Source organism: Ahaetulla prasina, chromosome 2, assembly GCF_028640845.1.
Source record: "Ahaetulla prasina isolate Xishuangbanna chromosome 2, ASM2864084v1, whole genome shotgun sequence".
In the NCBI taxonomy this organism is placed as follows: Eukaryota; Metazoa; Chordata; class Lepidosauria; order Squamata; family Colubridae; genus Ahaetulla; species Ahaetulla prasina.
Window position 1 is genome coordinate 15,832,388 of NC_080540.1, and position 23,622 is coordinate 15,856,009.

At 45.5% G+C, this 23,622-nt stretch overlaps 1 long non-coding RNA gene across 1 annotated transcript; it reads left to right on the forward strand.

The window, feature by feature from the left end:
* Nucleotides 1–3,194: 3,194 nt before the first annotated feature.
* LOC131190812 (uncharacterized) lies at nucleotides 3,195–22,005 on the forward strand. Its single transcript, XR_009153323.1, has 3 exons — nucleotides 3,195–3,352; nucleotides 15,674–15,805; nucleotides 19,260–22,005. It is a non-coding gene; the product is annotated as an uncharacterized LOC131190812 (long non-coding RNA).
* Nucleotides 22,006–23,622: the final 1,617 nt, after the last annotated feature.

Below are 23,622 nucleotides of genomic sequence, written 5' to 3' on the forward strand. Positions count from 1 at the left end.
CCTCTCGCTGATTACTGTAATGCTCTCTACATGGGGCTCCCTTGAAGTGTGCTCGGAGGCTTCAGTTAGTCCAGAATGCAGCTGCGCGGGTTATAGAGGGAGCTACACGTAGCTCCCATGTAACACCGCTCCTGCGCAGACTGCACTGGCTGCCTGTGGCCTTCTGGGTGCACTTTAAGGTGTTGGTTATGACCTTTAAAGCGCTCCATGGCTTAGGACCTGGGTACTTACGGGACCGCCTGCTGTTACCACACGCCTCCCACAGACCCGTACGCTCCCATAGAGAGGGACTTCTCAGGGTGCTGTCCGCCAAACAATGTCGGCTGGCGGCCCCCAGGGGAAGGGCCTTCTCTGTGGGGGCTCCCACACTCTGGAACGAGCTTCCCCCGGGTTTACGCCAAATACCTGACCTTCGGACATTTCGTCGCGAACTCAAGACCCATCTTTTTATCCGCGCGGGGCTGGCTTAAATTGGGATTTTAATGATAAATTTATTAATTTTAAACGGGGTCTTAGCATGGTAAATTTTAATCACTGGGCTAATTTAAATAAGTTTTTTAAATCATATTTTAAACTTGTATATTGTATTGTCGGTTTTATTATGCCTGTACACCGCCCTGAGTCCTTCGGAAGAAGGGCGGTATAAAAATCAAATAAAATAAATAAATAAAATAAAATAAAACCTTCGTTTTGTGGCAAAGGTTGTTGAGAGTGTGGTAGTGCATCAGCTCCCTCAGTACCTGGATGAAACTTTCTATCTGGACTTGTTCCAGCCGGTTTCCGGCCTGGGTACAGCACAGAGACAGCATTGGTCATGTTGGTGGATGATCTTTGGAGGGCCCGGGACAGGGGTTGTTCCTCTGCCCTGGTCCTATTAGATCTCTCAGCGGCTTTTGATACCATCAACCATGGTATCTTGCTGCGATGGTTGGAGGGGTTAGGAGTGGGGGGCACCGTTTTTCAGTGGTTCTCCTTCCTCTCTGACCGGTCGCAGACGGTGTTGGCAGGGGGGCAGAGATCGACTGCGAGGCTCCTCTTGTGTTGGGTGCCACAGGGGTCGGTTCTCTCGCCCCTCCTGTTCAACATCTATATGAAGCCGCTGGGTGAGATCATCCGTGATTTTGGGGTGCAGTGTTATCTGTACGCTGAGGATATGCAGCTGTACATTTCCACCCCTAACCACCCCAACGAAGCCGTTGAAGTGATGGCCCGGTGTCTGGAGGCCGTGCGGGTCTGGATGGAGAAAAACAGGCTCCGACTCAACCTGTCCAAGACCAAGTGGCTGTGGATGCCGGCATCCCGGTATAATCAGCTAATTCCATTGCTGACTGTGGGGGGCGAGTCATTGGCCCCCACAGAGAGGGTCCGCAATCTGGGCGTTCTTCTGGATGCACGGCTGTCGTTCGAAGAGCATACGACGGCCGTCGCCAGAAGAGCTTTTTATCAGGTTCGCCTGATGCACCCTACTTAGACCGGGATTCCCTGTGCACAGTCACTCATGCCCTCGTCACTTCCCGCCTGGACTACTGCAATGCTCACTACATGGGGCTCCCCTTGAAGAGCACCCGGAGGCTCCAATTGGTTCAGAATGCAGCCGCGCGGGTGATAGAGGGAGCGACACGTGGCTCCCATATAACACCTCTCCTGCGTAGGCTGCACTGGTTACTGGTGGTCTTCCAGGTGCAATTCAAGGTGTTGTTTACCACCTTTAAAGCGCTCCATGGCATAGGACCGGGTTATTTACGAGACCACCTACTGCCACTGATAGCCTCCCATTGACCAGTGCGCTGCCATAGGGAGGATCTCCTCAGGGTGCCGTCGGCCAGGCAATGTCGGCTGGCGACCCCCAGGGGGAGGGCCTTCTCTGTGGGGGCTCCAACCCTCTGGAACAAGCTACCACCAGGGATCCGCCAACTCCCTGATCTCCAGACCTTTCGATGCGAGCTGAAAACATTTTTATTCCATCTTGCAGGACTGGCCTAATGGTTTTTAAATGGAGTTTTTTATTGGATTTTTGAAGTTTTTAGCCAATTCGAATATTTGTTTTTAAATCTGTTCTTAATTTTTGTATTTTGTTGTTTTTATTCTGGCTGTAAACCGCCCTGAGTCCTTTGGGAGAAGGGCGGTATAAAAATCAAATAAACCTAAACCTAAACCTAAACCTATTCTATTTCTTCCTTTTTCTGTGCACTGGAATAACCTAGATAAGAGGCCATCAAATTATTGGGCTTGGTGTAGGTACTGTATTTGTTGTATCCTACTTTGGACACATGATGCAAAGACCCAGCTCTCTGGAAAATGCTGCAAGTGGTGGAAGGAAATAGAAGAGGACAACCAGCAGCCACATGGATGGATTCAGTCGCAGGGGCAACGGGAACAGCATTGGGAGACCAGAAAGACCAGGTTATACAGAACTTAACATGGAAAAAAATCTCTCTACTAGGAGTCAAAGATAATTTAATGGCACATAATCAAGTTATTGTACCACCAAAGCACAATTCCCAGAGAACGTTGCAACTGAACACAATCCTGGTCACAGTTTCCAGATCTAGGTGGGGCACCCAAAGTGCCACGCTGCAATTTTGGAAGGTGGCATCCAACCTATTTGTCTAACTATCCAGATATTGGAGGAAATAAGAGCTTAGTTATTGTTGCTACAATTCCACAAACAAGATCAATAATTTCAGTGGGAGGAGCTGAAACATGTTCAGTATTATTTTCTTCGGTGCAAGACTTGGGCAGTTGCTGCAAGAGTCACCTTGATTATGCAATACGATGTGACTACAAGTTCATGGATGCTTTTAGATCCCCGAAACAACAGAAGGTGTGGAAAATGGCTGATGAGCCCTACCTAGAAATGTCATAGTTTTTCATTGACTCAGAATTTCTCCTAGGCAACTTCCATGCATCTTTCCCTTACAATCCCCTGTTATAATTCGATCCCACCGTTGGTTTCCCCCACAATATGGAAGGATACCCTGATCTTGAGGGAAAGTATTACCTCAGGACTTCCCTCCTATTGTAGGCTCTCTCTATGAACCTCTGTCTATCCTGGAGCTTCCCAAGTTCAAGTTCAAAAGGGTGTGGTATTGTAGCTACAATCACACCTCCACCCACTGTTATTTTAGTGGTACTTGATGTTGACATCTGGCAGCGACAATATATAGAGGCTGGTAGAATTAGCCACACAACACTGCTTCAAACAAAGCAGATGCTGGTATTTCTTCATTCACACAGTTGCTGTACAGCTGCCAATCTGTCTTCTGACTACTTTGACAGTCCAAAATCTGAGTTATGGAGAAAAGAACTGGAGCCTTGAGCATTTTCTTAGCAGTTTGCTTCGTCCAAATAGGTAAGTCGGTGGAGTTTATTTCAGCTGATTTTTTGCAAACCAGGCTATTGTGCTGAATATTACTTAATGTTTAGTGAGATGCAAAGAAGAGCAACTAAGACGATCAAGGGCCTGGAGACAAAAATATGTGAAGAATGGTTGCAGGAATTGGGTATGGCCAGTCTATGGGAAAAAAGGACTAGGGGTGACATGATAGCAGTTTTCCAGTATTTGAGGAATTGCCACAAAGAAGAGGGCACTTATAAGTCAACTTATTCTCCAAAGCACCAGAGAGGCAGGACTAGAAACAATGGATGGAAACTAATCAAGGAGAGAAGGAACCTGGAATTAAGGAGAAACAGTGAGGACAATTAACCAGTGGAACAGCTTTGCCTTCAGAAGTTGTAGGTGCTTCAACCCTGGAGGTTTTTAAGAAGAGACTGGACAGCCACCTATCTGAAATGGTGTAGGGCCTCCTGTTTGAGCAAGGGTTTGGACTTGAAGACCTCCAAGGTCCCTTCCAGCTCTATTCTGATTGGTTGTACTAAGTGTGAGGTGGTATGGGGTGTTCAGGGAGGAGTAGCATCAGGGATGAAATCCAGCAGGTTCTGACAGGTTCTGGAGAACCAGTAGCGGAAATTTTGAGTAGTTCGGAAAACCAGCAAATACCACTTCTGGCTGGCCCCAGAGTGGGGTGGGAATGGAGATTTTGCAACATCCTTTCCCCATGAATAGGGTAGGAATGGAGATTTTGCAGTATCCTTCCCCTGCCATGCCCACCAAGCCACACCACGCCTACCAAGCCACCCCACAGAACTGGTACTAAAAAAAAATTGGATTTCACCACTGGGTAGCATCTCTGATGGAATGGCTCACCATACCCTTTTTAGGACTGCTTGTCCACCTTTGGTCCCCACCTGATGTTCCCTCTGTGGCTCCAAGTAGATGTAATACATGTAGCCACCAAACCCCACTAAACTGTCTTGGCAGATGTGCCAAACTAGGCGAGCCTTTGACCCTCAGTGAAGTAGAGGATTTACCTAACCAAGCATGTAAAATCTGGCCCTGGCTGATTGAGTAGAGAAGACCAATCAATGGTCCAAAGGTCAAGAAGGTAGGCCCAGCAGGTGTAATGGGGTGTTAAGAGTATGATAAGACACTTAGATTTCACTGCAGCAGGAAAGGTATCCAGATGTAGGTGTTGTCTGCGCCATTGGAGTAAGGTCTCATCTATCAAGAGAATGGGACTGTCCCTGCGCAACTGTTGTTCCGCTTAAAATTCCATCACATTATTGGGTATAAAGTTGGAAGAGGAACATGTAAAGGAGACAATGATAGCATGGGCGAAAAATGTTGGTTATACAATAAAGGTAAAGGTTCCCCTCGTGTATACATGCTAGTCGTTGCCGACTCTAGGGGGCAGTGCTCATCTCCATTTCAAAGCCGAAGAGTCAACGCTGTCCGAAGACGTCTCCATGGTCAAGTGGCCGGCATGACTCAATGCCAAAGACGCACGGAATGCTGTTACCTTCCCACCAAAGGTGGTCCCTATTTTTTCTACTTGCATTTTTACATGCTTTCGAAACTGCTAGGTTGGCAAAAGCTGGGACTAGTAACAGGAGCTCACCCCGTTACACGGCAGCACTAGGGATTCGAACCACCGAACTGCCAACCTTTCAATCGATAAGCTCAGCTGTCTTAGCCCCTGAGCCACCTGAGCCCCTGGTTATACAATAGAATTAGATAAATGGCAGAAATTGTGGGACAGGAATTATAAATTAACAATGTCAACTCCATATAAAGAGAATTTGTATAAGATGTTCTATAGACGGCATCTTGCACTGGCGAAGTTGGCAAAGATAAATCAGCTAAATCAGGGGTGTCCAAACTACGGCCCGCGGGCCAACTGCGGCCCGCGGGTCAGTTTTTATTGGCCCGCAGCAAATTCTGAAAGTATAATTGAATATGGCCCTTTTCGGCCGCCTCCCAGTACTTGCCCGGTGGTTCGCTGCGAGGCTCGTGGCTCCTCCCCATGGGAATAATGAAGGGAGGGGCGGAGGAGGCGGCGAGCGGGAAAGAGGCTGCTGGCCGTGCCTGACCCCAGCAGTTCTACCCTCGCCTTCCTTGGGCCGCCTGGCTAGGCTCCTCGCGCCTCCCCATGTCGGACACGCGTGGCGGCAGTGACAGCCATCGAGAAACAGGTGAGGAGGCGGCGAGCGGGAAAGAGGCTGCTGGCCGTGCCCGACCCCAGCAGTTCTACCCTCGCCTTCCTTGGGCCGCCTGGCGGGGCTCCTCGCACCTCCCATGTCGGACACGCTGGCGCCAGTCACAGCCATCGAGAAACAGGTGAGGAGGCGGCGAGCGGGAAAGAGGCTGCTGGCCGTGCCTGACCCCAGCAGTTCTACCCTCGCCTTCCTTGGGCCGCCTGGCGAGACTCCTCGCGCCTCCACCCCTTGGGCAGGGAATAACGAAGGGAGGGGGCGGAGGAGGCAGCGGCGAGCGGGAAAGAGGCTGCTGGCCGTGCCCGACCCCAGCAGTTCTACCCTCGCCTTCCTCGGGCCGCCTGGCGAGGCTCCTTGCGCCTCCACCCCTTGGGCAGGGAATAACGAAGGGAGGGGGCAGAGGAGGCGGCGGCGAGTGGGAAAGAGGCTGCTGGCCGTGCCCGACCCCAGCAGTTCTACCCTCGCCTTCCTCGGGCCGCCTGGCGAGGCTCCTCGCACCTCCACCCCTTGGGCAGGGTATAACGGAGGAGGCGGAGGAGGCGGCGAGCGGGAAAGAGGCTGCTGGCCGTGCCTGACCCCAGCAGTTCTACCCTTGCCTTCCTCGGGCCGCTTGGCGAGGCTCCTCGCGCCTCCACCCCTTGGGCAGGGAATAATGAAGGGAGTTTCAAGTTCATACCAAATACAAAACAAAAGCCAAGATCAGGGGTGTCCAAACTTGGTCTCTTTAAGACTTGTGGACTTCAATTCCCAGAGTTCCTCAGCCACACCCCAAAATAAGCCACGCCCACAGAACTGGTATGAAAAAAAATTACCACCACCCCCCCGTTCAATGGTGTGGCCCGTGCCTTTGCTTATTTTTCTGTATTTGGCCCTCACCAAAAAAACTTTGGACACCCCTGAGCTAAATGCTGGAAGTGCCACAGATACCAGGATCTTACTATCATATGTGGTGGACATGTGAAGAAGCAAAGAAGTACTGGGAAAAAAATTAAGACATGGTTGGAAGAGATGATACAACAATGTATTGAGTTGAAACCAGAAATATTTCTGCTAGGGATTTTACCTGAAATTTATAATAAAGAGAATGCACATTTAATTATTCATATATTAACCGCAGCTAGAATTGTATTTGCACAATATTGGAAAAGTGAAGAGATTCCTATTGACAAGAAGGTGATTAGGAAAGTACTAGAATGTGCAGAAATGAACAGATTAACATTAGCAATTAAGGAGAAAGAACAAACTGAATGTTATATGATATGGGAAGTATTTTATCAACAGTTAGAGAATACAAAAGGAGTTTGGAAATGAAGAAGACTAAGGAATAATAGAAAATATATTAAGATAGAGATATAAATAAGATGAAAATTGTTAGTACACGTACGATGAGAATAATGATGTTTAATGTTAATATGGTATTCTCACTAGATGACATTAAGAAGAAAATGTAGAGCTTTACAATGTTTAACCGTTTAATATATTATAATTGTAAGTTTAGAGAAACAATATTAATGTGAATGTGAAGGATGTTGCAAACGGTGAAGGATATTGCACAGAGATACTTGTAGCCAGACGATACACTGCTTAAGGAAAGATGGAATGTTTATATTCTTGAAATTGAAAAATAAAAAACTTAAAAAAAAAAACTCCATCACACATAGGTTTCTGTTATGCAAGTGTCTTCTTTGAATTGTCCTCCTAAAATTGCAACTTTCCAGTTGGCATGCCATGATAATCCTTAAACTTCAAGTCTTAGTAGAGTTTGCAAGGAGAGTTAAGGTATGGCATCTATGCATTTGTTCAAATTCAAACAATTCATCGCAGTATATTGTGTGGAAATAGTCGTTCTTTAGCGTTAATGACCTGCACAATCAGGATGGGGAGCAAATAACTCTCCAAATATAGGTTGTTTCCTCACCATTTATTTACATTGAGAGAGGGGGGGGGCGATCTAGAAACATGAAAAACAAACAAATATTATCTTCTCAAATCATACAACTATATTTGTGTCCTCCCCCCCTCCCCCCAAAAAAGTAACAATGCGGACAGTTTTATGTCACTTCAACAATGTGTGAGTGATGCTCTAAAACAGGGGTGTCAAACTCAAGGCACATAGGCCGGATCCAGCCTGCGTGGCTGCCATGGAAACAGTGAAGGTCTGGCCCACGGTACCTCTGGCAGTGAAAACGGAGCTTGGGAAGGCCTTCTTGATCTCTTTTTTCACTGGCGGAAGGTTGTAGGAAAACGTCACAGCTGGAAACAGAGCTCAGAAGCCTGTTTTTGCTGGCAGAGTGCTCGGGCCACTACAGCCCCCCCCCCCCCCCGACACGAATGATGTTGAGATGTCCATGCCTACTATGACCACGCCCACGCCCACCCCAAACACAACCTCATGTAGCCCTCAACAAAATCGAGTTTTGACACCCCTGCTCTAAAAAGTCATAAGTTGGTAGAGCTGAAATGACCATTGCTAAATCACAGCTCCTATAATTCCTTTCAACTGGCCATGTAGGCTGGAGCTGATGTGAATGAGAATCAGCAACATCAGAGGTACCTTCTGGTTGTATAATGGGAATCCATTTGATGTCTGGATAAGGGCACCTGGGTTTAAGGCCACTCTCAGCCATAGAGATCGCTGGTTTATTTTGGTCCAGTCACCTTTGCTTAACCTAACCTATCCCACAAGGGTTCTCGTTGTGTGAACTTTAAATGAATGGTGAATGGACATGCATGTTCCTGAGCAATTTCTAGAAGCAGGACAGAAATGCAATATTCATCCATCATTCACTCATTATTCATCCATTCATCCATTCACTCAGTCACCATTCATTATTCATTCATTCGTCATTCATGAATTATAGAATTATAATTATAGAATTGTGGAATTGTGGAATAGCCCCAAGAATCATCTAATCTAGACTCATGGTGGTGCAGTGGTTAGAATGCCGATAGTTCAATTCTACCGACTGCCGATAGTTCAATTCTCACCAGGCTCAAGGTTGACTCAGCCTTCCAGCCTTCCGAGGTCAGTAAAATGAGGACTCAGATTGTTAGAGGCAATATGCTGACTCTGTAAACTGCTTAGAGAAGGTAGCAAAGTCTAAGTGCTAATGCTAATGCTAATCCAATCCTGTGCAACTTTCAGGAAAACCAATTAAACCATCAATGAGAGGTTGTTGTTCAGCCTCTTCTTCAAAATTACCACATATGCAGAATCTACAACCTCCAAGGAGGTTTGTCCCACTATTATACAAGTTTTTACTATCAGGAAATTTTGCCTTATATTTAAACAAAACTTACACAAATTTAGACCATAAGAAATAATGGTCTAAAATTTAGACCATTATTTTTGGTCCTAGTTTCTGTGGTTATGGAAAACATTTCTTGACTTCATTGCTATAACTTCCCTTTCTGTTCCTAAACATAGAGACAGAAACAGACAGACAGGATTTTTATCCCACCTTCATTATTTTATAGGTAATTCAAGGTGGTAAACTTACCTAATACCGCCTTTCTCCCCCTCCTATTTCCCTTACAAAAACCGCCCTATGAGATGGGTTGGACTGAGAGAGTGACTGGCCCAAAGTCACCCAGCTGGATTTCATGCTTAAAACAGGACTAGACACAGTCTCCTGGTTGCTAGCCTGATACCTTCACCACCAGAGCTAACTCGATCTCATGTCTTCCCTGAGTTTTCTTTACTCTAGAATTAACATTTCCAGGTCCATCAGCCTGATAGAGCATGCTCTCAAGCTCTTATTTGATCTTAGAATAGAAGACTAGACTAGGCTGGCTAGGCTAGGCTAGGCTAGAATAGGATAGGATAGGATAGGATAGGATAGGATAGGATAGGATAGGATAGGATAGGATAGAATAGAATAGAATAGAATAGAATAGAATAGAGTTCTTTATTGGCCAAGTGTGATTGGACACACAAGGAATTTGTCTTCGGTGCATATGCTGTCAGTGTACATAAAAAGAAAAGATACGTTCATCAAGAATCATAAGGTACAACACTTAATGATAGTCATAGGGAAACAGTCAATATAAATCTTAAGGATACCAGTAACAAAGTTACAGTCATTCAGTCATAAGTGGGAGGAGATGAGTGATAGGAACGATGAGAAGATTAATAGTAATGCAAACTTAGTAACTAGTTTGACAGTGTTGAGGGAATTATTTGTTTAGCAGAGTGATGACGTTCACCGAAAAACTGTCCTTGTGTCTAGTTGTTCTGGTGTGCAGTGCTCTATAGCGTCATTTTGAGGATAGGAGTTGAAACAGTTTATGTCCAGGATGTGAGGGATCTGCAGATATTTTCACAGCCCTCTTTTTGACTCGTGCAGTATACAGGTCCTCAATGGAAGGCAGGTTGGTAGCAATTATTTTTTCTGCAGTTCTAATTATCCTCTGAAGTCTGTGTCTGTCTTGTTGGGTTGCAGAACCAAACCAGACAGTTACAGAGATGCAGATGACAGACTCAATAATTTCCTTGTAGAACTGGGTCAGCAGCTCCTTGGGCAGTTTGAGCTTTCTGAATTGGCTTGTTTGTTGCTGTCTTCTCAACTCTTTCTAAAATGTCACCACATGCTGGGACATGAGGTGTCCAGACTTGTACACTGTACTCCAGATACGGTCTTATCAGTGCCAGACAGAGGGGAATAATGACTTCACATGTGTTTGATATGATGCTTCTTCTAATGCATCTCAGGTCTATACTGGTCCTTCTAATTGCTGCCTCTCACTTCTGTCTCATAGTCAACTTGAGCTCAATGACCAGCAACCAGCTCTTTTTCCAATGCAATGCTTCCAGTCTCTGAATTCCTTGTCTTATAGCAATAGCAATAGCATTTAGACTTATATACTGCTTCATAATGCTTTACAGCCCTCTCTAAGCAGTTTACAGAGTCAGCATATTGCCCCCAACAATCTGGGTCCTCATTTTATTGACCTCAGAAGGATGGACGACTGAGTCAGCCTTGAAGTCGGTCAGGATCAAATTGCTAGCAGTCAGCAGAATTAGTCTGCAATACTGCATTCCAACCACTGCGCCACCACAACTCTTATAGGTGTGTTTTCTTTTCTCCCTAAATGTCATCTCTTCCATTTTTATTCCATCTGCTTTCAGTTAAATCTTAATTTGCATAACATAAACCATAAATCCACGGAAAGCAGTCCCAGGGAACTCAAGAGATATTGCTTTGGAATAAAAATAATATATCACTGTGTTTTGAAACATTCTTCCATCCCATTATAATTAAAGGATTCTCCTGATACGGTTTAGGGTTTCCCATCACCATATTCCTTTTATTTATTTATTTTTTATTTATTTATTTTATTTATTTAATTTATTGATATGACTTTTATCGAACACTGGGTTTTAGTCTGGTTTTGTCAGACTGTTGTTGAACTGTTAGGTTTAACATAATTGGTTGCAAGCCATTGGGGGATTTAACTAAATGAACATACTGTCAGTCATGCCCCAGCTTGGATGCTCAGGAAAGAAAAACCCTTGACTCCATTTGTAGTAAAAGGTATGTTGTTGTTGATAGTTGCGAAGTCATGTCCGACCCATCGCGACCCCATGGACAACATTCCTCCAGGCCTTCCTGTCCTCTACCATCCTCTGGAGTCCATTTAAACTCACGCCTACTGCTTCAGTGACTCCATCCAGCCGCCTCGTTCTCTGTCGTCCCTTTCTTCTTTTGCCCCCAATCTTTCCCAGCATTAGGCTCTTCTCCAGTGAGTCCTTCTTTCTCATTAGGTGGCCAAAGTATAAAAGGTATAACTTTTACTAAAGCCAAGTGGTTACAGCATACAAGAGCAACCAATAGATTTAAACTTAATGTCAACCGCTTTAATCTAGATTGCAGAAAATATGACTTCTGTAACAGAATCATCAGTGCTTGGAATACTTTACCTGACTCTGTGGTCTCTTCCCATAATCCTAAAAGCTTCAACCAAAAACTTTCTACTATTGACCTCACCCCATTCCTAAGAGGACCATAAGGCCTACCGTTCCTGTCCTATTGTTTTTCTTTTCTTCTTCATATATATATATATGCTTATACCTTTATATACTATATAACCTTTCTGTATGATAGTTACATATATTGTTGTGACAAAATAAATAAAATAAATAAATAAAATAAATAAAATAAATAATCAAAGCTGGATCTGAATATTCCCACACAAACCCAGTGCTTTCAGGCCCTCCCTTCTTGGTCCTTTTTTAAATGACCAATGGAGTTCAATCTATATGTTTGGTAATCATCCCAAAGTTTGGGAGGTGTTCGCATTCCATTCTCATGCTTGGATCCTTGGATCTACCAGGTTCTGTTCTGCATTCACATCCCCCCCTCTCCCTATATCCCTTTACTCCTCAAGCAAGCAAGCAATCAGTACGGAGCTGGAAGGGACCTTGGAGGTCTTCTAGTCCAACCTCCTGCTCAAGTAGGAGACCCTATACCATTTCACATAAATGGCTGTCCAGTCTTTTCTTAAAAATTAGTTTCCATCGATTGTTTCTTATTTCGTCTTCTGTTGATTTGGGAAATAAGTTGACCCCTCTTCTTTGTGGCAGACCTTTAAATTAGGTATAGACTAGCCATACCTAATTCCTGCAACTGTTCTTTATATGTTTTGTCTCCAGGCATTTAATCATCTTAGTTGCTCTTCTTTGCACTTTTTCCAAAATCTCAACATCTTTTTTGTACTGTGGTGACCAAACTGGCTACAGTATTCCAGGTGTGGTCTTACTAAAGCATCTTACTAATACTTCATGTGAATTTGATACTATCCCTCTATTTATACAACCAAGGATTGTATTAGCTTTTTTGGCTGCTGCCACACACTGCTGGCTCATGTTTAAGTGATGATCCACTAGCACTCCAAGGTCCCTCTCACAGTTGCTGTTTTTGAGCCAGGTTTCTCCTTATCTGTACTTGTACCTTTGGTTTTTTCCTATCCCAGGTATAAAACCTTGCTTTTCTCCACATTAAATTTTATTTTATTGGAGAGGGCCCATTGTTCACGTCTGTGAAGATCTTTATGGATCCTGAGCTTTTCTTCTGGGTTGTTAGCTAGTCCTGCCAGCTTAGTGTCCTCTGCAAATTTGATGAGTTCCCCTTCGATTCCTTCATCTAAGTCAGGGGTGTCAAACTCGATTTCACTGAGGGTTGCATCAGGGTTGTGTTTGACCTCGGGCAGCCAAGGTGGGTGTGGCCAGCTTCACATCACTCCTGTCAGGGGTGCCTATGATGGCCAGAGTGCTCTGCCAGCGAAAATGGGCTCCCAATCTCCATTCTCGGCTTTGATGGCCTCCTGCAACCCTCTGCCAGTGAAAACGGAGCTCATGAGGGCCTCAGGCAGCCCTCCCAAGCTTCGTTTTCACTGGCAGAGGCAGAGGCGGGCTGGTCCTTTGTTGTTTCCAGGGCAGCCCTGTGGGCCAGATCTAAGCCCCTGGCAGGCCGGATGTGGCCCACAGGCCTTGAGTTTGACACCCGTGATCCAGAGGTGAAATGCAGCAGGTTCTGACAGATTCCGAAGAATCAGTAGTGGAAATTTTGAGTAGTTTGGAGAACCGGCAAATACCACCTCTGGCTGGCCCCAGAGTGGGGTGGGAATGGGGATTTTGCAGTATCCTTCCCCCAGGAGTGGGGTGGGAATGGGGATTTTGCAGTATCCTTCCCCTGGAGTGGGTTGGGAATGGAGTATCTTTCCCCTGCCATGCCCACCAAGCCACGTCCACCAAGCCACGCCCACAGAACCGGTAGTAAAAACAATGGATTTCACCACTACCCTGATCTAAATCATTTATGAAAGATATTGAAGAGTACTGGCCCTAAGATATAACCTTGTGGTATCCTGCTTCTAACTTCCCTCCATGTTGATGTGGTACCATTAAGGAGGACTCACTGAGTAGTTTGTCAGCCAGTTACAAATCCATCTGATGGGGATGCTGTCTATCCCACGTTTTTCTACCTTAGCAAGAAGTAGGTTGTGGTCTACTTTGTCAAATGCCACATGACTTTTGACAACTCTGCCCTTCTTGGCTAAAAAACAGAAATGAGCATCAATAAGTTTTTTAATCTTGGTTTTATTTGTATATTGTTCTATTTTATTATGGCTGTGAACCGCCCTGAGTCCTTCGGGAGAAGGGCGGTATAAAAATCTAATTAATAAATAAAATAAATAAATCACTCCCTTGAGTTGGGCATAGCTGGAAAGGGGAAACCTTTATCTTTTCCTTTTACATAGAACTCTGTTTCCAGTTCTTTTTTTTTCTTTTTTTTTATTTAATTTTGTCATAACAGTATACATAAACATTGTCAAAAGTAAAAAACATATCATGAAGAATATATATATATATATATATATATATATATATATAAGTAAAGAATATGTATCAACTATATCAATTTTATATGATGAAGGGAACAATAGGACAGGAACGGTAGGCACTTTTGTGCTCTTATGCACGCCCCTTATAGTCCTCTTAGGAAGGGGGTGAGGTCAATAGTAGACAGTTTTTGGTTGAAGATTTTGGGATTTTGAGTAGAGACTATGGAGTCAGGTAAACTTGGTCGTCCTTCTCTGGATTTTGCCTCGGTTTATCTATGTCTCTTTTTAAACCAGGGTGGGAAGAAGGTAGATCAGGAAAAAAACAAAAAAACAGCCCTAAGTTGTATTCACGCTGTCATTTTGTGGGTGCTTCTCTTTTCAAGCAGACCCTTTGAGGCTATCTGAAGCACTGGTGGGATTCGAATTTTTTTTACTACCAGTTCTGTGGGTGTGGCTTGGTGGGTGTGGCAGGGGAAGGATACTGTAAAATCTCCATTCCCACCCTACTCCAGGGGAAGGATACTATAAAATCCCCATTCCCCCCCCCACTTCAGGGGAAGGATATTGTAAAATCTCCATTCTCACCCTATTCCAGTGGAAGGATACTGTAAAATCTCCATTCCCACCCAACTCCAGTGGAAGGATGCTGTAAAGTCTCCATTCCCACCCTACTCCAGGGGAAGGATACGGCAAAAATTCCCTTCCCTTCCAATCAGCTGGGACTCGGGAGGCAGAGAATAGATGGGGGCGAGGCCAGTCAGAATTTTTTCTACTGGTTCTCCGAACTACTCAAAAGTTCCGTTACCGGTTCTTCAGAACTGGTCAGAACCTGCTGAAACCCACCTTTGACCTGAAGGATGCTTAGCTATTTAAAATTCTCTCTTCTTTCCCTCCCTTTTTATTTATTTATTTATTTATTTTGGCATCAAAATGGAAGAGTTACCCAGTTACTCCCTGTTTCAAAGTAGCATGCAGAGTCAGCTGCAGCAAAAAAAACCAAAAAAGTTCAATACCAGAATTTCCTTAGAACAGATTCCTGGGGTGCATAAATAATCAAGCTTCTGCATGCTTTTCCATTTGCTGGCCCATCCCTGGCGGAGCCTGTCTTCCAAATTCTTCCCATTTTAATAAGGAGAGTCTCCAATTCTGGCAATTCACCAATTCTGGTGAAGTCTTCCTGTAGTTGTGCTCAGTTCCTGGCTGGCTATATTTCTTGACCATATGGAAATAGTTTAGCATATTTTCTCCCCCCACCCTCAATTTCCAGTCTAATTTACAGGCTGAGGCTTTTCTGGCGGCCTTTCATCTAAGCCCCAGCCACCATCCAACCTTTTTAGCTTGTCTGCATGTCTGGTAAGGGAACACGAGGATATTTTTATTGGAGAAAGATGCTGAGGTTCGACGGGGAGAAGCTTTGGAGACGCTTTATTGGGGCCTCTGCAGGCTGGAAGGGGAGATGTTCCTCATTGGAGTCTGGGTTATTTCGTAACCTCCCTCAACCGTGTCCTCTCCAGATACCTTCGAATGCAACTCCCATCGTGTCCTGCAATCCTGCTGTTGGGTGGCGGAATGCTTCCCGAGCTGGAAGTCTCCTCCGTAGGGTTACAAAAATCCTACAGTTTTGTAAGATTGGGGGAAAGAAGCAGCATAAAATAACCTATCGGCAAGGCCAGTAAGAAAAGAGACTGACGTAGAGAAGGTCACTTTTGCTCCCTATAGCAGGGATTGCACTAATTGGCCAGAGCTAACTTTTTCTAAAATAAACTTCCCCTTCAAGGTATCCCAGCCCTGGGCCAGAGTACGCAGACGCTGCTCTGTTTTAACTGTACCCTTGGACAACAATGCTTGGAGCCAACCCTGGTGAGCTGTAAGGAAGGAGAGAGGTGTGGCACCATGAAGGGACTTTCAGGTATGTTCCAGGATTGTTCTGGCCTTCTTTTAAATGGCAGATTTCTTTCTTTTCTTTTCTTTTCTTCTTTTCTTTCTTCCTTTCTTTTTTTCTTCCTTTCTTTTTTTTTCTTTCTCTTTTTCTTTCTTTCTTCCTGCCTTTCTTTCTTTTCTTTTCTTTCTTCCTCCCTCCCTTCTTTTCTCATTCCCTCCCTAGTTTCCTTCCCTCCTTCCTATCTTTCTTTCTCCCTTTCTTCCTTCCTTCCTTGCCTCCTTATTTTCCTATTTTCCTTCCTCTTCTCTCCCTCCTTCCCTCCCTTTCTTTCTTTCTTTCTTTCTTTTTTCTTTCTTTCTTTTCTTTTTCTTTTCTTTCTTCCTCCCTTCCTTCTTTTCTCCCTCCCTCCTTTCCTTTCCTCCTTCCTATCTTTCTTTCGCCCTTTCCTTCCTTCCCTCCTTATTTTCCTATTTTCCTTCCTCCTCCCTCCCTCCCTGCTTCCCTCCCTTCTTTCTTCCCTTCCTTCCTTCCTTTCCTTCTTCCTTTCCTTTCCCTCCCTCCCTCCTTTCCTTCCCATCCTTCCTTCTTTCCATCCCTCCTTTACTTCCCTCCACAGCTGCATGGGTAACTTTTTCAAAACAAACGGGATGTCTTTGGTACAATCCAGATATAAAATCAATATCGAGACTTAACTGTTTGCTGACAGTTGGAATCGTGATCTAAACTTGTTTCATATACCTATTAATGAGCCCACAGCAAGAGGCTGAGGGAAGTTTCTATTTGCTCCCAATAAAAACTTCAGGGATGGGGTGGAAGACTTTACAACAAACCCCACTCCATCCTCCTTCAACTCTCATGGTATTATTGATTGCTTCCATGGGATCCCATTCAGTTGGATCCTGGAGCTTTTGAGTTTCTATTCTGGCATTTCTGCAGTAACTTCCTACCTTCCTCAATATCCCTCCACTGCAGAATCCCTGCTAGAGACCTACTCTCTGTACAATGAATACAAGGATGCACATTGTGGTGGCGCAGTGGTTAGAATGCAGTATTGCAGGCTAATTCTGCCCACTGCCAGCAGTTCAGCAGTTCAATTCCCACTGGTTCAAGGTTGACTCAGCCTTCCATCCTCCCAAGGTCTGTAAAATGAGGAGCCAAGTTATTGGGGGCCTTTTAGAGAGGGTTGTAAAGCACTGTGAAGCGGTATATAAGTCTAAGTGCTATTGCTATTGTATGCACAGCTCTGCACCAACTCTTCCTCAATACTTTCTCCTTGTGCCATCCTCTGACCCGGCGCAGATCTCAACCAGCTCCTTGGTTCTCCGAGGAGCTGAGGGAGATGAAACGCCGGAGAAGACGCCTAGAGAGTTTCTGGAGGTCCAGTCGTTCAGAGGCTGATCGGACACTAGTTAGGTCCTATAGTAGGACCTACCTAGTGGCTCTGAGGGAAGCGAGACGTTGCTACGTCTCCTCTCTCATAGCGTCAGCAGATAACCGCCCGGCCGCCCTGTTTCGGGTGACCCGCTCTCTCCTTCAACAGGGAGAGCGGGATGACCCGTTGCAGGGACATGCCGAGGAGTTTAGTGGTTATCTATACGATAAAATCGTTCAGCTTCGGGACGGTCTGGATCAAAATTGGGTGGATCCAGGTGAGATGTCGGAGAGCTGTCTTGTTGAGACTGTTTGGGATGAGTTTGACCCTGTGGCTCCCGAGGATATGGACAGGTTGCTGGGGAGGTTGAACGCCACCACATGTTTACTGGACCCGTGCCCCTCCTGGTTGGTACTGGCCACGCAGGACGTGACACGAGGCTGGCTCCAGGGGATTACGAACGCTTCTTTGTTGGAGGGGATCTTTCTGGCCGCCTTGAAAGAGGCGGTGGTGAGACCTCTCCTCAAGAAGCCTTCCCTGGACCCAGCTGTATTAGGTAATTATCATCCGGTCTCCAACCTTCGCTTTGCGGCGAAGGTTGTAGAGAGTGTGGTGGCATGTCAATTACCTCGGTACCTGGATGAAACTATCTATCTAGACCCGTTCCAGTCCGGCTTCCGGCCCAGTTATAGCACTGAGACAGCTTTGGTCGCGTTGGTTGATGATCTCTGGAGGGCCAGGAACAGGGGTTATTCCTCTGCCTTGGTCCTATTAGACCTCTCAGCGGCTTTCGATACCATCGACCATGGTATCTTGCTGCACCGGTTGGAGGGATTGGGAGTGGGAGGCACCGTTTATCGGTGGTTCTCCTCCTATCTCTCTGATCGGTCGCAGACGGTGTTGACAGGAGGGCAGAGGTCGATCCCGAGGCGCCTCACTTGTGGGGTGCCGCAGGGGTCGATTCTCTCACCCCTCCTGTTCAACATCTATATGAAGCCGCTGGGTGAGATCATCAGTGGTTTCGGTGTGAGGTATCAACTGTACGCTGATGATACTCAGCTGTACTTTTCCACACCGGGCCACCCCAACGAAGCTATCGAAGTGCTGTCCCGGTGTCTGGAAGCCGTACGGGTCTGGATGGGGAGAAACAGGCTCAAGCTCAATCCCTCCAAGACAGAGTGGCTGTGGATGCCGGCACCCCGGTACAGTCAGCTACAGCCACGGCTGACTGTTGGGGGCGAGTCATTGGCCCCAATGGAGAGGGTGCGCAACTTGGGCGTTCTCCTGGATGGTCGGCTGTCTTTTGAAGACCACTTGACGGCCGTCTCCAGGAGAGCTTTTTACCAGGTTCGCCTGGTCCGCCAGTTGCGCCCCTTTCTAGACCGGGATGCCCTATCCACGGTCACTCATGCCCTTGTGACGTCTCGTCTGGATTACTGCAATGCTGTCTACATGGGGCTCCCCTTGAAGAGCACCCGGAGGCTCCAGTTGGTCCAGAATGTGACTGCGCGGGTGATAGAGGGAGCCCCTCGTGGCTCCCATGTGACACCTCTCCTGCGCAGACTGCACTGGCTACCTGTGGCCTTTCGGGTGCGCTTCAAGGTTTTGGTAATTATCTTTAAAGCGCTCCATGGCATTGGGCCGGGATACTTACGGGACCGTCTACTGCCACCGATTGCCTCCCACCGACCCGTACACTCTCACAGGGAGGGACTCCTCAGGGTGCCGTCAGCCAGGCAGTGCCGGCTGGCGACGCCCAGGGGAAGGGCCTTCTCTGTGGACTTCGTCAACTTCCTGACCTTTGAACCTTTCGCCGCGAGCTTAAGACACATCTTTTCATTTGCGCAGGACTGGACTAAGATTTTAAATTTTTAAATTTGGTTTTAATGGGGTTTTTATTATTCTATTGGGGTTTTAATATTCGGCCGTATTTAATAAGTTTTTTAATTGGGGTTTTAACTTGTATTTATGTATATTTTACGTGGCTGTTAACCGCCCTGAGTCCCTTGGGAGATAGGGCGGTATATAAATATGATTAAATAAAATAAAAAAATAAAAATAAAAATCCCGAACTAGCTTAACCCTAACTCTTCATTTTTATTTTTGTAGATTTCAAAGTGCATGAATCCATCTATGCGAGAGGCTGCATCCCGGCAACCAAATGCAATAAGTTGGACAGGGCTATCTACTCAGATGTTCCCTACCGGGTCAAAGTCTCCTGTTGTGATAGCCATCTCTGCAATGGGAGTAACTCCTGGGCATCCCACAATTCAGCCACATTCTTCTTCTTACTGGTTGTGACCACAACTATAGCCGTTCTGCTTGCTGCTTGCTCTTGAGATACAAAATCCACCTGCTTCTTCCCGCAGTCACAGCAACGACTGATCCGCTAAACATCAACAGTTAGAAACTTTACTATAGGGGCTAGATAAAAAGTTAGCGTTCTGTTGGAAGTCTGGTAGATTCAGTGCTAGTGCACATCGTACAGGTGGTCCTCACTTATCTGCCACAATTGGGAGTGGAAACTCTGTCTCTAAGTGATGGGGTCATTAAGTGAATCACTGCAGAACCTTAAGCGCAACTTTCCGTGACCACGACCTGCAACTTCCTGCCAGTTCTCCATTGACTTTGCTTGTTGGAAGCCGGCTGTGAAAGTCACAAATGACAATCATGTAACCGCAAGGATGCTGCAATGCCCACAAGTTCAAGGCTTGGCCATAAATCTCCTTTTTCAGCACTGTTGTAACTTCAAACCATCACTGAATAAGGCAATCAGCAAGTGAGGGCTACCTGTAGTTGAGAATACACATACTTACTGCAATATAATTTCTATAAAATGTATTAGGTGTCAACTCGCAAAGCTCCCCTGGCCTGCCCTCGAGTTGCCATAGGCCAGAGGGGATGGGAAATGGCGAAATGGCACAGCAGATGCACATTCCACACTTATCTCTCTCAAGGCTGTATCCCAGGGTTACCTACAGCAGCCAAGGGGAGTGACCTCTACAACCTGAGAAATTACTCTGTTAGCAAATGTGATTGATGACACATCCTGCAGGGAGAGGGGAAACAGGGTCATAATTGGAGCGTAAATTATGTATGGTCACAGCTGGCTTCACTTGGGAAGGTTCCAACATGAGGGTCCTAATAAATAACTGGATTTCTTTTGAAACTTGGCTCGAGAGTCATGATTTAATTAGGGTATCCACTGGAACCCTAACAGCAGGGCTTGCTTCAAAGTAAGCATGGCTAGAATTTGGTTAGAAATTAATAGTCAAAGATTATAATAATTGTGCTCCAATGACTCGGGGGAAACTGCTTTTGTGAAAGGCTGCCAATTTTTGTCTCTACAACATGAAGACCATCAAAACACCGAGCCACTTCAAAGAGTCTTGCAATTGCTAATTCAGCTAATTCCATTAAGAGGTGTAGTGGCTCAGTGTCTTAACAACGTTGGAGATGGTCTCAGTTCCAGCTGTTTGAGCCCTAGCATTGCGTGGCAGAGTGAGCTCCCGACACTCGCCTCAGCTTCTGTCCACCTAACAGTTCAGAAGTGTGTTCTATGCAAGTAGATAGGAAAGTATCATTGGGAAGTTGATGCTCTGTGCAGGCATTCAGACTCCTGATGGCTCTGAACCTTCCTGGTTGTAAGACTCATTTGCAAAGCAGCTCCAGGAAGGGAGGGGACTTTGAGTGATGCTGCAGGAAGAGCCACTTGTCTTTCTCTCTGGTGCAAAGCCAGCTCACCCTCTTTATGGCGCACCTTGGGAAGCACGCAAGCATGTCCTATTACAGAGCAGGAACCTTGGCAGTGTTCTGACCTAGGCTTCCCAAAAGCATGAAGCCGACTCCTCATCCCGATAAAACCCCTTTTATTTAGTTTAAAGGGAATTCCTCTCCAGCAAAGTCCTGGCCAACAGTCTTTCCAGAGATTTCACAGCTACAGACCGTTATCAGGCTTGGAGAACTCCCAGGCTAATATCTTCCAAACGTCATGCTGGAGCAGACAATACTTGGCAAGAAGTCAGGAACAGATCTTCACTCTAATGAATTGGACTAATTGTCTCCTGCAAACTCCCCTCCCTTTTCACTCCTTTTTATGCCCTATGAGAGGGGCCATTCACCGTCCACCTGTGGCTTTACTCCTGAGTCGACCCTTGTTCCTTAGCCTGGTCCCTTCTCCTGGCAGCTCTGCGTATGTGCACAGGCTCCAGCTATTCTTCTGCCCCACTGATGTCTCACTCCAAAGGCAGCTGACAACTGTCAGACGGCCCTGGCCCCATCTCTGCCTCCGATGCAGAGCACTGATCAGAGCCTTCCCAAGACTCCAGGACTGACCCATGTTCCCCCCGCATCTCCTCACTGTCTGAGTCTGCCACCAGCTCTGCTGGCCGCTGGCGGGCCAAAACAGGCAGGCCAAACTACTACTTTGCATAGCATTGTGGTCTCCTTGCTACTGTAACAACGCCATACACTAATAATAATAATAATAATAATAATAATAATAATAATAATAATAATAATAATAATAATAATAATAATAGCTAACTCCATTTAAAAACAGTTGGAACTGTAACTTCTAATTAGGATGGAAATGTAGATCTTTGACCTTGACACATGCTTGATATCATGCACCTTTGCGGCAAAGAAACTTGGGGAGACCAATGATGCAGAGTATCAGCACACATCCTTAGAACTCGATAAAATCATAGGACTGGAAGGGACCTTCAATCCCATGTATTTACTTAACGATAAGCAGGTTGTTATTATTATGATGATGTTTATTTTCCACCCGTCTCATATCCAAGGACTCTTGGATGTCAACGTTGTTTCAATAAAGTTTCAATAAAGTTTTTTTTCCCCCAGAAAAGACATAGCTTTCTGTTTTTTATTTCAAGAAACAAGATGGAAGTTCCCTTTGAAAGTTGCCATGAAAATCCTTTCTCAGGCTAATAAGCATCACAAGATCTTGAGTCATCCTAATCCTAGGACAGATGAAGCTGACAGAGAATGACTCAACAATGCCACCACATCAGTGTCTAAAATGGATGTCTCTCCTTGTGGGCCATTCACTGAAATTGAGGTGCTCTTGGCCCATCTTTGAGTCAGCAGAAAAATATTCTGGTGCACAGTTTGTTGGGCCCAAAATCAAGAATGACATGTAGCAATTCTTCCAAGTGGAATTCTTTATTGTTTCACACCCACAGACAGAATCTTGTCGTACTGTGCACTCTACTTCTGCATCTCTAATATACTCTGTTGTGAACTATTAGGGAGGGTTTGTCTTTCTCTCCCATGTGACATCTAGGCTAAATTGCCTCTTAATCCTCTGGAATGCACCCCCTCCCTCCTGGGGATCTACCTCCTTACTACATCTTTTGATCTGTTTTCTTTTTGGGTTTTTTTTTCCAGTTACTCATCTTTGGGCTTGGTGTTGAACAGTAGTATCCTGATTTAGTGTTTGCATAACGTATTAAATAACACAAATCGATTGAACCCTCTGGTTTCACTGTCCCTATATTCTGTTTGAACTTCACCCCTGCCAGAAAATGACACCACTGTAGCAGGAATGGAACGGCACTTGACATCTGAAGTCCATTATCTTTGATGGGACACCACCCCAAGGGAGATGAGCTGGGATTACAAAGAGGACTGAACGAGATCATGGAAGTGGAGTCCCACCAGCAGAGAGCCTCACAAAACTACAAGCCCCATTAAATGTAACTTCCCCAGGTTTCGAAAGGCGTCGGTCCTGTGTTTTCTAGAAGAGTTTAGGTTCTGCACTTTTTTAAACCTTTGTATTTCCATAAAATGTGCTAAAGAATTGAATTGAATTGAATTGAATACTTTATTTGGCCAAGTGTGATTAGACACACAAGGGGATTGGTCTCCAGTGCCGAAGCTCTCATGAAAACTACAGAAAGTGGTAGATTCACCATGAGTTCACCAGCTCTTTTGGCAAGGGAACGAAAAAAATAGAATAGAACCGGTAGCGGAAACTTTGAGCAGTTTGGAGAACCGGCAAATACTACCTCTGGCTGGCCCCAGAGTGGGGTGGGAATGGAGATTTTGCAGTATCTTTCCCCCTGGAGTGGGGTGGGAATGGAGATTTTGCAATATCCTTCCCCCTGGAGTAAGGAAGGAATGGGGATTTTGCAATATCCTTCCCCTGCCACACCCACCAAGCCACGCCCACCAAATCAAAAAGACTCAAGATGGTGTCCAGGGTTTAAAATTCCATTTAAAAATACAAAACCAAATACAGAAAGAGTTAATATATTAGGGAGAATGTCTCCCAGTGGATTTTCAGCCATGCAGGTCATGGTTGTCCCAAAGATGCTTTTTCAAAAGACAACTGGACTGCCTTTCTTTTTCCTTGAAGATGTTTCACTTCTCATCGAAGAAGCTTCTTCAGTTCTGAAACCCGCCCACTCTTTATTTATTTTTATTTATTTATTTATTTTGTCACAACAAT